The following is a 16,416-nucleotide window of genomic DNA, read 5'->3' as shown; positions in this document are numbered from 1 at the left end:
AGGTAGCGATCGGTTGAAGAGCATGCATTTAGTTTTACTTGTATTTAAGAGCAATTGGAGGCCACGGAAGGAGAGTTGTATGGCATTGAAGCTTGCCTGGAGGGTTGTTAACACAGTGTCCAAAGAAGGGCCGGAAGTATACAGAATGGTGTCGTCTGCGTAGAGGTGGATCAGGGACTCACCAGCAGCAAGAGCGACCTCATTGATGTATACAGAGAAGAGAGTCGGTCCAAGAATTGAACCCTGTGGCACCCCCATAGAGACTGCCAGAGGTCCGGACAGCAGACCCTCCGATTTGACACACTGAACTCTATCAGAGAAGTAGTTGGTGAACCAGGCGAGGCAATCATTTGAGAAACCAAGGCTGTCGAGTCTGCCGATGAGGATATGGTGATTGACAGAGTCGAAAGCCTTGGCCAGATCAATGAATACGGCTGCACAGTAATGTTTCTTATCGATGGCGGTTAAGATATCGTTTAGGACCTTGAGCGTGGCTGAGGTGCACCCATGACCAGCTCTGAAACCGGATTGCATAGCAGAGAAGGTATGGTGAGATTCGAAATGGTCGGTAATCTGTTTGTTGACTTGGCTTTCGAAGACCTTAGAAAGGCACGGTAGGATAGATATAGGTCTGTAGCAGTTTGGGTCAAGAGTGTCCCCCCCTTTGAAGAGGGGGATGACCGCAGCTGCTTTCCAATCTTTGGGAATCTCAGACGACACGAAAGAGAGGTTGAACAGGCTAGTAATAGGGGTGGCAACAATTTCGGCAGATAATTTTAGAAAGAAAGGGTCCAGATTGTCTAGCCCGGCTGATTTGTAGGGGTCCAGATTTTGCAGCTCTTTCAGAACATCAGCTGAATGGATTTGGGAGAAGGAGAAATGGGGAAGGCTTGGGCGAGTTGCTGTTGGGGGTGCAGTGCTGTTGTCCGGGGTAGGAGTAGCCAGGTGGAAAGCATGGCCAGCCGTAGAAAAATGCTTATTGAAATTCTCAATTATGGTGGATTTATCAGTGGTGACAGTGTTTCCTATCTTCAGTGCAGTGGGCAGCTGGGAGGAGGTGTTCTTATTCTCCATGGACTTTACAGTGTCCCAGAACTTTTTTGAGTTAGTGTTGCAGGAAGCAAATTTCTGCTTGAAAAAGCTAGCCTTGGCTTTTCTAACTGCCTGTGTATAATGATTTCTAGCTTCCCTGAACAGCTGCATATCACGGGGGCTGTTCGATGCTAATGCAGAACGCCATAGGATGTTTTTGTGTTGGTTAAGGGCAGTCAGATCTGGGGAGAACCAAGGGCTATATCTGTTCCTGGTTCTAAATTTCTTAAATGGGGCATGTTTATTTAAGATGGTTAGGACTAAGATGTGAACTAAGATGTGATTGTTATCATTAAGGAGTTTCCACAGCCATTTCTCACTTAGACATTTTTACTGACACAAAAAGACAAACAAATTGTCAAACGGAGTAACAAATCGTCTGTCAGCATTTATAAAAGTGTACAGGCATATCCTGTTTCCGTCAGCCCGGGTCATTACTTTTGAAATGGTTGGATCAATATCCACCTTCATGATGTGGATGAAGCCTGATTTGGAATGTCTGAGTAGTTCTATATGATGTCATAATACACCCCTCTGATAATCAAGTGATATTTGGAATGTCTGAGTAGTTCTATATGATGTCATAATACACCCCTCTGATAATCAAGTGATATTTGGAATGTCTGAGTAGCTGATATCCCATTTTATGGGGTCACTCCACAGTTAAGGCTGTACATTGCCTATACAAAGTCTACACTTTGCTCCTTTCATATTTATTTTGATCCTTATAAACTCCCCAGTCCCTGCCAGTGACAACCATACCCATAACATGATGCTGCCACCACAATACTTATTGTGTGGTTAATGTGTGGTCTATCTCCAGGTCATCAGACTGTTAAATAGTCACCTCTAGCCGGCCTCCACCCAGTACCCTGCCCTGAACTTAGTCACTGTTACTAGCCGTCTACCACCCAGTACTCCACCCTGTATTCTAGTCAAGGCTCATCCTATATAACTACTACTGTACACACCTTTTATATTCATATACGGTCCCTAATGTCTAGACACACCATCATATACATTTTAAACTAATTGTATATATTTATATTTCCAGAATCTGACATTCCTTGTTCTACCATTTCAATATTTCTAAATCCTTCAAATGAATTGTAGGGAAAATCAGTAGGTCACACAAATGACTATTTCTAAACAAAGATAATAGACCAGTAGAATGGGAGAGGTTTCTTATACTATCTTTACTTACTCAGTGAAGAGACTCCAGGGACGGTGATGAAGGCTGTAGGAATGAAGATCAGACAGTGAAGAGACTCCAGGGATGGTGATGAAGGCTGTAGGAATGAAGATCAGGCGGTGAAGAGACTCCAGGGATGGTGATGAAGGCTGTAGGAATGAAGATCAGACAGTGAAGAGACTCCAGGGGCGGTAATGAAGGCTGTAGGAATGAAGATCAGACAGTGAAGAGACTCCAGGGATGGTGATGAAGGCTGTAGGAATGAAGATCAGACAGTGAAGAGACTCCAGGGGCGGTAATGAAGGCTGTAGGAATGAAGATCAGACAGTGAAGAGACTCCAGGGACGGAGATGAAGGCTGTAGGAATGAAGATCAGACAGTGAAGAGACTCCAGGGGCGGTAATGAAGGCTGTAGGAATGAAGATCAGACAGTGAAGAGACTCCAGGGACGGAGATGAAGGCTGTAGGAATGAAGATCAGACAGTGAAGAGACTCCAGGGATGGTGATGAAGGCTGTAGGAATGAAGATCAGACAGTGAAGAGACTCCAGGGATGGAGATGAAGGTGAAAACCTTGTGAAGACTTACAGAAAACATTTGACCTCTGTCATTGCCAACACAGGGTATATAACAAAGTATTGAGATAAACAATGTGATTTTCTGGATTTTTTTTCTCATTTTGTCTGTCATAGTTGAAGTGTACCTATGATGAAAATTACAGGCCTCTCTCATCTTTTTAAGTGGGAGAACTTGCACAATTGGTGGCTGACTAAATACTTTTTTGCCCCACTGTATGTTAATCTCTAGCAGACAGAACAAGTCTCCTTCCTGAGCGGTATGACGTCTGTGTGGTCCCATGGTGTTTATACTTGCGTACTATTGTATGTAAAGATGAACATGGTACCTTCAGGCGTTTGGAAATTTCTCCGAAGGATGAACCAGACCTGTGGAGGTCTACAATTCTTTTTCTGAGGTCTTGGCTGATTTCCACATGATGTCAAGCAAAGAGGTACTGAGTTTGAAGGTAGGCCTTGAAATACATCCACAGGTACACCTCCAATTGACTCAAATTATGTCAATTAGCCTATCAGAATCTTCGAAAAATATGTCATTATTTTCTGGCATTTTCCAAGCTGTTTAAAGGCAAGGTCAACATAGTGTATGTAAACTTCTGACCCACTGGAATTGTGATACAGTGAATTATAAGTGAAATAATCTGTCTGTAAACAATTGTTGGAAAAATGACTTGTGTCATGCACAAAGTAGATGTCTTAACCGACTTGCCAAAACTATAGTTTGTTAACAAGACATTTGTGGAGTGGTTGAAAACCGAGTTTTAATGACTCCAACCTAAGTGTATGTAAACATCCCTGTATATAGTCTCCACATTGACTCTGTACTGGTACCTCCTGTATATAGCCTCCACATTAACTCTGTACTGGTAACCCCTGTATATAGCCTCCACATTGACTCTGTACAGGTACCCCCTGTATATAGCCTCCACATTAACTCTGTACTGGTACCTCCTGTATATAGCCTCAACATTAACTCTGTACTGGTACCTCCTGTATATAGCCTCCACATTAACTCTGTACTGGTATCTCCTGTATATAGCCTCCACGGTGACTCTGTACTGGTACCTCCTGTATATAGCATCCACATTAACTCTGTACTGGTATCTCCTGTATATAGCCTCCACATTGACTCTGTACTGGTACCTCCTGTATATTGTCTCCACATTGACTCTGTACTGGTATCTCCTGTATATAGCCTCCACATTGACTCTGTACTGGTACCCCCTGTATACAGCCTCCACATTGACTCTGTACAGGGACCTCCTGTATATAGCCTCCATATTGACTCTGTACTGGTACCTCCTGTATATAGCCTCCACATTGACTCTGTACTGGTACCCCCTGTATATAGCCTCCACATTGACTCTGTACCGGTACCCCCTGTATATAACCTCCACATTGACTCTGTACTGGTACCCCCTGTATATAGCCTCCACATTGACTCTGTACTGGTACCCCCTGTATATAGCCTCCACATTGACTCTGTACTGGTACATCCTGTATAAATAGCCTCCACATTGACTCTGTACTGGTACCCCCTGTATATAGCCTCCACATTGACTCTGTACTGGTACCCCCTGTATATAGCCTCCACATTGACTCTGTACTGGTACCTCCTGTATATAGCCTCCACATTGACTCTGTACTGGTACCTCCTGTATATAGCCTCAACATTAACTCTCTACTGGTACCTCCTGAATATAGCCTCCACATTAACTCTGTACTGGTATCTCCTGTATATTACCTCCACATTGACTCTGTACTGGTACCTCCTGTATATAGCCTCCACATTGACTCTGTACAGGTACCCCCTGTATATAGCCTCCACATTAACGCTGTACTGGTATCTCCTGTATATTGCCTCCACATTAACTCTGTACTGGTTTAAATAATGCAAAAACAAAGTGTCGGAGAAGTAAATAAATGGCAATATGTGCCATGTAAAAAAGCTAACGTTTGAGTTCCTTGCTCAGAACATGAGAACATATGAAAGCTGGTGGTTCCTTTTAACATGAGACTTCAATATTCCAAGGTAAGAGGTTTTAGGTTGTAGTTAATATAGTATTTATAGAACTATTTCTCTCTATACCATTTGTATTTCATATACCTTTGACTATTGGATGTTCTTATAGGCACTCTAGTATTGCCAGTGTAGTATTGCCAGTGTAACAGTATAGCTTCCGTCCCTCTCCTCGTCCCTACCTGGGCTCGAACCAGGAACACATCGACAACAGCCACACTCGAAGCAGCGTTACCCATCGCTCCACAAAAGCCGCAGGCCCTTGCAGAGCAAGGGGAACAACTACTCCAAGTCTCAGAGCGAGTGACGTTTGAAACGCTATTAGCGTGCGCCTGCTAACTAGCTAGCCATTTGACATTGGTTACACCAGCCATTAGGCTGATAGGCATGAAGTCATAAACAGCGCTGTGCTTGCGAAGAGCTGCTGGCAAAACGCATGAAAGTGCTGTTTGAATGAATGCTTACGAGCCTGCTGCTGCCTACAATCGCTCAGTCAGACTGCTCTATCAGATCATAGACTTAATTATAACATAACACACAGAAATACGAGCCTTTGGTCATTAATATGGTCGAATACGGAAACTATCATTTCGAAAACAAAACATTTATTATTTCAGTGAAATACAGAACCGTTCGGTATTTTATCTAAAGGGTGGCGTCCCTAAGTCTAAATATACTTGTTAAATTGCACAAACTTCAATGTTATGTCATAATTACTTAAAGTCCTGGCAAATTAGTTCGCAATGAGCCAGGCTGCCCAAACTGTTGCAAATACCCTGACTCTCCGTGCAATGAACGCAAGAGAATTGACACATTTTCACCTGGTTAATATTGCCTGCTAAACTGGATTGCTTCTAGCTAAATATGCAGGTTTAAAAATACATACTTCTGTGTATTGATTTTAAGAAAGGCATTGGTGTTTATGGTTAGGTACACATTGGAGCAACGATACGCACCGCATCGACAGGACATGCTAGATAAACTAGTAATATCATCAACCATGTGTAGTTATAACTAGTGATTATGATTGATTGTTTTTTATAAGAAGTTTAATGCTAGCTAGCAACTTACCTTGGCTTCTACTGCATTTGCATAACAGGCAGGATCCTCGTGGAGTGTAATGAGGCAGGTGGTTAGAGCGTTGGACGAGTTAACTGTAAGGTTGCAAGTTTGGATCCCCCGAGCTGACAAGGTGAAATTCTAGCGTTCTACCCCTGGACAAGGCAGTTAACCCACCGTTCCTAGGCCGTCATTGAAAATAAGAATGTGTTCTTAACTGACTTGCCTAGTTAAATAAAGATTAAATAAAGTTGAAACTTGAAATCGGCCCTAATTAATCGGCCTACGTCTAATATGAAGTATGTCAGTTTCAATGTTACGGTCTTTGATTTAATTATATTTTTGAAACTCAGGCTGTGTGTGTTTATCTGCGTCATTCCTTGATCATTCCTTGTGGTCCTGTTGCTCAGTTGGTGGAGTATAGTGCTTGTTAAACCAGGGTAGTGGGTTTGATTCCTGGGACCATCCATATGTTAATTGTTTGCAAACATGACTGCAAATCCCTTTAGATAAAAGTGTCTGCTAAATGGCAGATATATCCACTGCTTATACCAAACATTTCGAACACCTTCCTAATATGAAGTTGGACCCTCCTCTTTCTCCCTCAGATTAGCCTAAATTCGTCGGGGCATGGACTCTACAAGGTGTCGAAAGCTTTCCACAGGGATGCTGGCCCATGTTTACTCCAATGCTTCCCACAAAAGTTGGCTGGATGTCCTTTGGGTGCAGGGGAGGCTCCTCAGAGGAGGAAGGGGATGCTCCTCAGAGGAGGAAGGGGAGGCTCCTGAGAGGAGGAAGGGGAGCTTCCTCAGAGGAGGAAGGGGAGGCTCCTGAGAGGAGGAAGGGGAGCTTCCTCAGAGGAGAAAGGGGAGGCTCCTCAGAGGAGGAAGTGGAGGCTCCTGAGAGGAGGAAGGGGATGCTCCTCAGAGGAGGAAGTGGAGGCTCCTGAGAGGAGGAAGGGGATGCTCCTCAGAGGAGGAAGTGGAGGCTCCTGAGAGGAGGAAGGGGAGGACCCTCCTCAGTGATTTTCATAAAAATAAAAATGATAAAACATGTAAAAAAGTTTAATCCTTTTTAGATATTAGAAATTACGGTACGTTCTTTCCAATACAAAAGTGTAGTGTAATGTATTGTTTCCAAACTGCGTTACCCACTCCAGACAGCAGATGGCGACGAGCGTCTTTCAGGTGATGATTCTCCGTGACGTGTAATGGACTGGACGGACGCTTCTTCAGGAACAACAACGCGGCTACTCTTTCAACCACCTCGGTAGCTTGCTAGCCAACATAAAAGTGAAAGATTGACGCTTTAGACCATCTTAATGTACATGATCTAATCTCAGTGTTTTAAACACAGTTCTGTTGACGTATTAACTGGTTAACTGTAACCTAATTTGCAAACTTGTTAAAGATTGATGCTGAGCCTAGCACTAGGCTATTCGCTAATGCTAACTCGCTAGCTAACATCCCTGACCATGAGTTCATTAAAGTACTCATCCCCTGCTATAGAAGAGGAGGTCTGCTGTTTGCAGAAAGAAGCTCTGGCAATGAACATTGAAGAAGAGGATGAGGTTACAGTGAAAGAAGAGAAAGAACCTTTTAGAATGAAAAAGGAGGAAGAGGAGACTGTTATAGTGAAAGAACCTTTTAGAATGAAAAAGGAGGAAGAGGAGACTGTTATAGTGAAGGAAGAAGATGCTGTTATGGTGAAAGAACATTTCAGAATGAAAAAGGAGGAAGTGGAGACTGTTATAGTGAAAGAACCTTTTAGAATGAAAAAGGAGGAAGAGGAGACTGTTATAGTGAAGGAAGAAGATGCTGTTATAGTGAAAGAACATTTCAGAATGAAAAAGGAGGAAGAGGAGGCTGTTATAGTGATAGAAGAGAATGAACCTTTTAGAGAGGAAGAGGATGCTGTCTCAATAAAGGTGAAGGAGGAAGACATTTTGGGAGTGAAAGAGGAGGAGACAGAATATCCGATTACCATCAGTGAGTACTGTCTTAAAACAGGGACACAAACTATGCAGTTGTTGAACTAATGTGTGGTCTTTAAGGGGCATTCTACTGAAGTACTACCCTTGAATATGTTGTTCAGTACTGTAGGAATGGTTAAAGGGTCAATCTGCCATTGGTTCATATATTTTCGGGACTTTTCAATTAGATGTATTGAATTCTCCATGTTGTCTATATTAAAGTTCCCCTCATCTAGTATAACAGGCTTTTAAATTCAATATTGAAGCATATGTTCTACTTAAAATATCAAAGGGAGTTTACTACTCATTTTGTTGTTCTCGTTCACACAGGAGAGAGACATGACTATGGTGGATCCTCTGGGGAGCCTCAACAACATCCTGATGCTGACGAGGCAGAGAAGAGTCTCTCCAGATCAGAACACCAGATGGTACAGCTTGGTCTGGTCTAGCATACAGCTTGGTCTGGTCTAGCATACAGCTTGGTCTGGTCTAGCATACAGCTTGCTCTCTCTGGGCTGGGTTTCTGTAAAGCACTTCATGACAACAGTGGCATCAGCATCCATAATGATGTGCGTCTGTGTCCCCTCTTTATGGTTACCAGGACAACGCTAGCCCTTCCTCCCTCCCGGAGTCCCTGTGTCGTGCCTCTCCTGGTAGCACCTTACTGCTGGGTATGAAGAGGTTGTCTGTGCTGCTGGTGGACTGCAGGAAAACAACAGGGCTGAGTGGAACTGTGAGAGGAGGAGAAGAGAAGAAAGGATCAGATTTGACACATCAAAGTAAGTGCTGTAGTTTAGTTGGAACAAATACAATAGATCTGCCCACTGGTATCTGTTACCAGGACAACCAGCAGAGTTCTGTTAGTTGACAGGAAGATAGACTCGTGTATATGGATGTTATGAATATCATAACACTGAAAAAGGATTCTGCCAATGAAAAGAGAGAAACCAATTGACCATATAAAACCTTGATGAAAGTTAGCTTTGGAGAGAAAGTTTCAATGATCCGATGTAATGTGCTTGTTTTACAAAAACTTTTCCTTAAAACATTATGGGTGTTACATTGCCTGTCCCAGTCAAACCCCCTATCTTTACAAGACTGTAGAACAGGCAAACTAAACTCAAGACTTTGGTAATTAATTAACTGGTACTGAAGAAAAGCTGTGATCAGGCTGCCCACTCAAACGAAAGCTTCAAACTGTAACCAGTGCTGGCGACCTGGTTCAGGTTATCTATCAACTTACCAGGGTAGTGACAAACAGTAGAGGAATGAAATCATCAACATGGTTTGATCATATCTTTACTAATGCTGCAGAAATGGGTTTTAAAGCAGTATCCAGATCCATCAGATGTAGTGATCACAATATAGGAGCCATGTCTAGGAAAACCACCGTTCCAACGGCTGGGACTAATATTGTGTATAAGAGGTCATACAATTTTATGTAGTGATTCCTATGTTATTGATGTAAATAATATTTGTTGGTCTGTGGTGTGTAATGATGAGCAACCAGACACTGCCCTTGACACATTTCAAACTGCTTATCCCAGTTACTAATAAGCAGCACCCATTAAGAAAATGACTGTAAAAACTGTTAAATCCACGTGGATTGATGAGGAATTACAAAATGGTATGATGAAGAGGTAGGCAAAAGAGATGGCATATAGGTCTGACTGAATAACTGATTGCAAATTGAGAAATCATTTGACTAAACTGAATAAAAAGAAGAAACTACACAATGAACCAAAGATAAATGACATGAAGAATGAAACTTATTATAACGCTCAATGAGTGAATGGGTGTGGAGTCAGGCGCAGAGAGCAGAGGATATGGGGAAAAACACGCTTTAATGTCCAACCAAACAAGGTACAAATGTTAATACCAAACATAGGTGTAAATAAACTCCATTTAAGTCTTAACTCTGGTAAAATATCTGGACAGCGAAATAAAAACAACAGACACGAACACCTCTCACAAAACAGGAGACAATCAAACAGAAGACAAGCCCACACAAACAGAAGACAAGCCCACACAAACAGAAGACAGGCCCACACAAACAGAAGACAAGCCCACACAAACAGAAGACAAGCCCACACAAACAGAAGACAGGCCCACACAAACAGAAGACAAGCCCACACAAACAGAAGACAGCTCCACACGAACAGAAGACAGCTCCACACAAACAGAAGTGTGCGAAGCGAACTTACCACCCTAACAACCAAACAATGAACAGGTGAAAACAATTAGACAAAACCAAACGAAAAAGGATCGGTGGCAGCTAGTAGACCGGCGACGACGACCGCCGAGCGCCACCCGAACGGGGAGGGGAGCCACCTTCGGTAATATTCGTGACACCTATTGCAAATTGAGATATGTGACTAAACTCAATATAAAGAAGAAACTACACTATGAAACAAAGATAAATGACATGAAGAATGATAGTAAAAATCTTTGGAGCATCTTCAATGAAATTTTGCGCAAATAAAATCAACAATGACAAGTCACTGGTGTCTGACAACGTGGATGGAAAATTGAGGACAATAGTGGCCGATATGGCCATTCCTATTGGCCTTGTCTTTAATTTAAGCCTACTAGAAAGTGTGTGCCCTCAGGCCTGGAGGGAAGCTAAAGTCATTCCACTACCCAAGAATAGTAAAGCTCCCTTTACTGGCTTAAATAGCTGACCAATCAGACTGTTACCAACACTTACAATTTTGGAAAAAAAATATTTTACCAGATACAATGCTATTTTACAGTAAACAAATATAGACTTTCAGCTTATAGGGAAGTTCATTCAACTAGCACAGCACTTACAAATGACTGATTGGCTGAGAGACATGGATGATAAAAATGGCTTTACACCCCCTGCTATATTGTGGATAAAGAGTTTTTCTTTTAAAATGTAACCTTTATTTAACTAGGCAAGTCAGTTATAAACAAATTCTTTTTTTCAATGATGGCCTAGGACTGCCTTGTTCAGGGGCAGAACGACAGAGTTTTTTACCTTGTCAGCTCAGGGTTTCGATCCAGCAATCTTTCGGTTACTGGCCTACCGCTCTAACCACTAGGCTACCTGCCGCCCCAGAGCTACCTGTCTAACAGAACACAGAGAGTGTTCTTTAATGGAAACCTGTACAACAAAATCAAGTTTGAATCAGGAATTCCCCAGGGCAGCTGTTTGGCACCTACTTTTTTCAATCTTTACCAACAACATGCCAATGACATTTGAGTAAAGCCAGTGAGTCTATGTATGCGTTGACTCAACACTGTACATGTCAGCTACTACATCGACTGAAATGACTGCAACACTTAACATAGAGCTGCAGTTAGTTTCAGAATGGGTGTCAAGGAATAAGTTCGTCCTAAATATTTCTGATTACCTTAAAACCTCTTGGTGTTAGGGGGCAGTCTTTACATTTTTGGAGAAAAAAAACGTCCCCGTTTTAAACGGGATATTTTGTCAGGAAAAGATACTAGAATATGCATATAATTGACAGCTTTGGATAGAAAACACTCTAACGTTTCCAAAACTGTAAAGATATTGTCTGTGAGTATAACAGAACTGATGTTGCAGGCGAAAGCCTGAGAAAAATCCAATCCGGAAGTGCCCCAGGTTTTGAAAGCGCTGCGTTCCAATGACTCCCTATATGGCTTTGAATGTACCATCAACGAGCTTATGCTTTCTACGTATTCCCCAAGGTGTCTACAGCATTGTGACGTAGTTTTACGCATTTCTATTGAAGAATAGCCGTATGGGGGCACATTGCGTAAGTGGTCACATGGTGGCTCCGAGAGAGATTCTCGCGTAAAGTGCAGAGGTAGCCATTACTCCAATCGGTCCTTGAGAAAAAGTAATTGTCCCGACGGATATATTATCAAATAGATATTAGAAAAACACCTTGAGGATTGATTCTAAACAACGTTTGCCATGTTTTTGTCGATATTATGGAGCTAATTTGGAATATTTTTCGGAGTTGTGACCGCAATTTCCGGGCGATTTCTCAGCCAAACACGAAGAACAAACGGAGCTATTTCGCCTACAAAAATAATATTTTGGGAAAAAATGAACTTTGGCTGTCTACCTGGGAGTCTCGTGAGTGAAAACATCCGAAGTTCATCAAAGGTAAACGATTTAATTTGATTGCTTTTCTGATTTCCGTGACAAGTTTGCCTGCTGCTAGCAAGGCATAATGCTATGCTAGGCTATTATAAACTTACACAGATGCTTGTCTAGCGTTGGCTGTAAAGCATATTTTGAAAATCTGAGATGACAGGGTGATTAACAAAAGGCTACGCTGTGTTCCAATATATTTCACTTGTGATTTTCATGAATAGGAAGATTTTCTAGGAAGATTTATGTCCGTTGCATTATGCTAATTAGTGTCAGATGATGATAACGGTCCCGTTCACGGGCTGGGTGTCACTACAGGTTAAGTTACATGGCCTACTAATATTATTGAAACCGAAAGGATGAGAGTAGAATAGATAGAGTAGCGCTTCCAGACACATTCTAAACATGATGTCTTAAAGGAGGACTGTAGCATCTAATGATGAAACATTATGGAGTCTTAAAGGAGGACTGTAGCATCTAATTTTGAAACATTATGGAGTCTTAAAGGAGGACTGTAGCATCTAATGATGAAACATTATGGAGTCTTAAAGGAGGACTGTACCATCTAATAATGAAACATTATGGAGTCTTAAAGGAGCCTTGTAGTATCTAATGATGAAACATTATGGAGTCTTAAAGGAGGACTGTAGTATCTAATGATGAAACATTATGGAGCCTTAAGCTTTAATTTGTGGTATTGCACTTGTGAATGCATGAAAGTGAAATATTTCCCCAAAAAATAATATTATATTTTATATATATTTTGCACTCTGCAATTTCACCGGATTTTGTTGAAATGTTCCGCTAGCGGAATCCCTAGCCATAACAGGTTTTAATGTGTTTGAGCCAATCAGTTGTGTTGTGACAAGGTAGGGGTGGTATACAGAAGATAGCCCTATTGGGTAAAATACGAAGTCCATATTATGTCAATAGCAGCTCAAATAAGCAAAGAGAAACAACAGTCCATTACTTTAAGGACCACCACAAGAATGGAAGATCCAGAGTTACTTCTGATGCATAAGTTCATTAGAGTTACCAGCCTTAGAAATTGCAGCCCAAATAAATGCTTCACAAAGTTCAAGTAACAGACACATCTCAACATCATCGGTTCAGAGGAGACTGCGTGAATCAGGCATTCATGGTCGAATTGCTGCAAGGAAACCACTACTAAAGGACACCAATAAGAAGAAGAGACTTGCTTGGGCCAAGAAACACGAGCAATGGACATTAGACCGGTGGATATCTGTCCTTGGGTCTGATGAGTCCAAGTTTGAGTATTTGGTTCCGAACGTGTCTTTGTGAGACGAGGAGTAGATGAACAGATTATCTCCGCATTTGTGGTTCCCACCGTGAAGCATGGAGGAAGAGATGTGATGGTGTGCGGGTGCTTTGCTGTTGACAATGTCAGTGATTTATTTATTCAAGTCACACTTAACCAGCATGACTACCACAGCATTCTGCAGGGATATGCCATCCCATCTGGTTTGGGCTTAGTTCCACTGTCATTTGTTTTTCAACAGGACAATGACCCAACACACCTCCAGGCTGTGGAAGAGCTATTTGACCAAGAAGGAGAGTGATGGACTGCTGCATCAGATGACCTGGCCTACACAATCCCCTGACCTCAACCAAATCGAGATGGTTTGGAATGAGTTGGATCGCAGAGTGAAGGAAAAGCAGCCTACAAGTTCTCATCATATGAGGGAACTCATAAAAGGATTCCAGGTGAAACTGGTTGAGAGAAAGCAAGGGTGGCAACTTTTGAAGAATAAAATATATATTTTGATTTAACACTTGTGATTACTACATGATTCCATGTGTTTTTTTTATCATTTTGATGTCTTCTCTATTATTCTACTATGTACAAAATAGTAAAAATAAAGAAAAACCCTTTAATGAGTAGGTGAGTCCAAACTTTTGACTGGTACTGTACATTAAATTCCCTGACAACAGCTCCAGTGGACATTCCTGCAGTCAGCATGCCAATTGCCCGCTCCCTCAGAGATCTGTGGCATTGTTGTGTGACCAAACTGCACATTTTCGAGTAGCCTTTTATTATCCCCAGATCAAGGTACACCTGTGTAATAACCAAGCTGTTCAATCAATTCTTGATATGCCACACCTGTCAGGTGGATGGATTATCTTGGCAAATAATACATTTTGGCTGACAGGGATGTAAAAAATTCTGCAAACTTTTTTTTCAGCTCATGAAACATCCAACACTTTACCTTTTGTGTTTATATTTTTGTATAGTGTAGTTCCTATCAGTTTTAGGAACATTTACCCAAATATTTCACCTTATTTTTTACCCAAAATATGACATCAGCGATAATCAAAATGTTGAAAATCTGCAAATGTCTAAATAAGAAATTGGTCCATTTAAACAGCAATGTGTAGAACCCTTTCAACAACGGGGAGATGTTACTGATGTGCTTTGTATCTTCGATGTAAAAATAAGTTTTGGACTTCCATACAAAATTACTTCTTTAGTTATTTTATGTTTAAGGAAGTGTGTAGGTCACATTCTGTATCATACAGCTATGAAAGTTATATATTTAGAACCACCTGTTCAATTGGAATCCAGCGATATCTGTGTCTTCAGTGTCCTAGAACTGTCTAGGTTTTTGTGTTCTGACTTGTAAAACAGGATGAATAAAATAAGTAATGTAAACAGCAGTAATTACCAGGAAGCTCTACATTTGTTTTAAAATTACACTAAGATTGTTAAAACTGGCCCAAGGTTATTGAGAGATCTGATTTGGGATTTACTCTCGTAGCAAGGTTGTTTTATCATGTGGTTTCATTCGGGTCTCTATTTTAAAATAACACTGTATTTGGCAGGAGAAAGACCAGACTCAGAGGAACCAGAGCCAGGGACGTCCAAACCAGCAAGGCGACACAGGTGCTCCCACTGTGGAAAGAGTTGTAACCAGAAAGCACACCTGAAAGCTCATGAGAGAATACACACAGGGGAGAAGCCTTACCACTGCTCCCAGTGTGGAAAGCGTTTCAACCAAAAAGCAACCCTGAAACAACACGAGAGAATACACACAGGAGAGAAGCCTTATCACTGCTCCCAGTGTGGAAAGGGTTGTAACAATTTAGGGAACCTGAAACAACATAAGAGAATACACACAGGGGAGAAGCCTTACCACTGCTCCCAGTGTGGAAAGTGTTTCAACCAGTCAAGGGAGCTGAAACAACACGAGAGAATACACACAGGGGAGAAGCCTTACCACTGCTCCCAGTGTGGAAAGTGTTTCAACCAGTCAAGGGAGCTGAAACAACACGAGGGAATTCACACAGGGGAAAAGCCCTACCACTGCTCCCAGTGTGGAAAGAGTTTTAACCATTTAGGGAACTTGAAACAACATGAGAGAATACACACAGGGGAGAAGCCTTACCACTGCTCCCAGTGTGGACAGCGTTTCAACCAAAAAGCACCCCTGAAACAACACGAGAGAATACACACAGGAGAGAAGCCTTATCACTGCTCCCAGTGTGGAAAGAGTTTTAACAATTTAGGGAACCTGAAACAACATGAGAGAATACACACAGGGGAGAAGGCTTACCACTGCTCCCAGTGTGGAAAGTGTTTCAACCAGTCAAGGGAGCTGAACCAACACGAGAGAATACACACAGAGGAGAAGCCTTACCACTGCTCCCAGTGTGGAAAGTGTTTCAACCAGTCAAGGGAGCTGAAACAACACGAGAGAATACACACAGGGGAGAAGTCTTACCACTGCTCCCAGTGTGGAAAGAGTTTCAACAATTTAGGGAACCTGAAACAACATGAGAGAATACACACAGGGGAGAAGCCTTACCAATGCTCCCAGTGTGGAAAGCGTTTTAACAATTTAGGTAACCTGAAACAACATGAGAGAATACACTCAGGGGAGAAGCCTTATCACTGCTCCCAGTGTGGAAAGAGTTTTAACAATTTAGGGAACCTGAAACAACATGAGAGAATACACACAGGGGAGAAGCCTTTCCACTGCTCCCGGTGTGGAACGTGTTTCAAATGGTCAGGGGAGCTGAAACAACATGAGAGAATACACACAGGGGAGAAGCCTTACCACTGCTCCCAGTGTGGAAAGAGTTTTAACAATTTAGGGAACCTGAAACAACATGAGAGAATACACTCAGGGGAGAAGCCTTATCACTGCTCCCAGTGTGGAAAGAGTTTTAACAATTTAGGGCACCTGAAACAACATGAGAGAATACACACAGGGGAGAAGCCTTACCACTGCTCCCAGTGTGGAAAGTGTTTTAACCAGAAAGGACACCTGAACCAACATGGGAAAATACACACAGGGAGAAGCCTTAACACTGCTCCCAGTGTGGAAAGGGTTGTAACCAGTTATGGGACCTGAAAACACATGAGAGAATACACATAGGG

General features: G+C 42.0%; 1 pseudogene; it reads left to right on the top strand.

Annotated features, from left to right (window-relative positions):
• The window catches only part of LOC109872259 (zinc finger protein 721-like), a 53,838-nt pseudogene that overhangs the window by 19,596 nt on the left and 17,826 nt on the right, over positions 1-16,416 (top strand).

The sequence above is a fragment of the Oncorhynchus kisutch genome, unplaced genomic scaffold (genome assembly GCF_002021735.2).
Source record: "Oncorhynchus kisutch isolate 150728-3 unplaced genomic scaffold, Okis_V2 scaffold1126, whole genome shotgun sequence".
NCBI lineage: Eukaryota > Metazoa > Chordata > Actinopteri > Salmoniformes > Salmonidae > Oncorhynchus > Oncorhynchus kisutch.
This window is presented reverse-complemented; position numbering and strand designations above follow the sequence as displayed.